This window comes from Etheostoma spectabile, unplaced genomic scaffold, assembly GCF_008692095.1.
Source record: "Etheostoma spectabile isolate EspeVRDwgs_2016 unplaced genomic scaffold, UIUC_Espe_1.0 scaffold363, whole genome shotgun sequence".
In the NCBI taxonomy this organism is placed as follows: domain Eukaryota; kingdom Metazoa; phylum Chordata; class Actinopteri; order Perciformes; family Percidae; genus Etheostoma; species Etheostoma spectabile.
The window spans coordinates 681,370-681,739 of NW_022605593.1; the positions used below are offsets into that span (position 1 = coordinate 681,370).

A 370-nucleotide genomic window follows, 5' to 3' on the forward strand; every position below is an offset into this window, starting at 1 on the left:
TTTTCGTCATTATGTTAGAAAAATGTGATGATGCTAAAAATATGATTGCTTAAAAACTCAGCTTCTTTTTTCCCTGTAGGACTTCAAATGTATTCAAAGCACCTTTTCATTGTTAAATCAACATTACATTCAACTGAGTTCTTCTTCTTCTCTCAGACCAGAGGTCTCTCTTCTTCACTCGGTCTTTTCCACCGATAGATATTTATTGATCTCAGTAAAATGGAAAATTAGTCTTACAGCAGCAAAAACAGTCACACAGAAAATAAATAAAAATGACATACTAGGATACAATATACATACATACAATATACATGAAGTAATAATAGGAATAAAATACAAGAATAAATATTTGAATATATACAAGTAAGGA

General features: G+C 29.5%; 1 long non-coding RNA gene across 1 annotated transcript in view; it reads left to right on the forward strand.

Moving 5' to 3' along the window:
- Positions 1-198, forward strand: part of LOC116686424 (uncharacterized) — a 2,081-nt gene extending 1,883 nt beyond the window's left edge. The window contains exon 3 of the long non-coding RNA XR_004331249.1: positions 157-198. This is a non-coding gene — a long non-coding RNA (uncharacterized LOC116686424). The remainder of the gene's footprint in view (positions 1-156) is intronic.
- Positions 199-370: the final 172 nt, after the last annotated feature.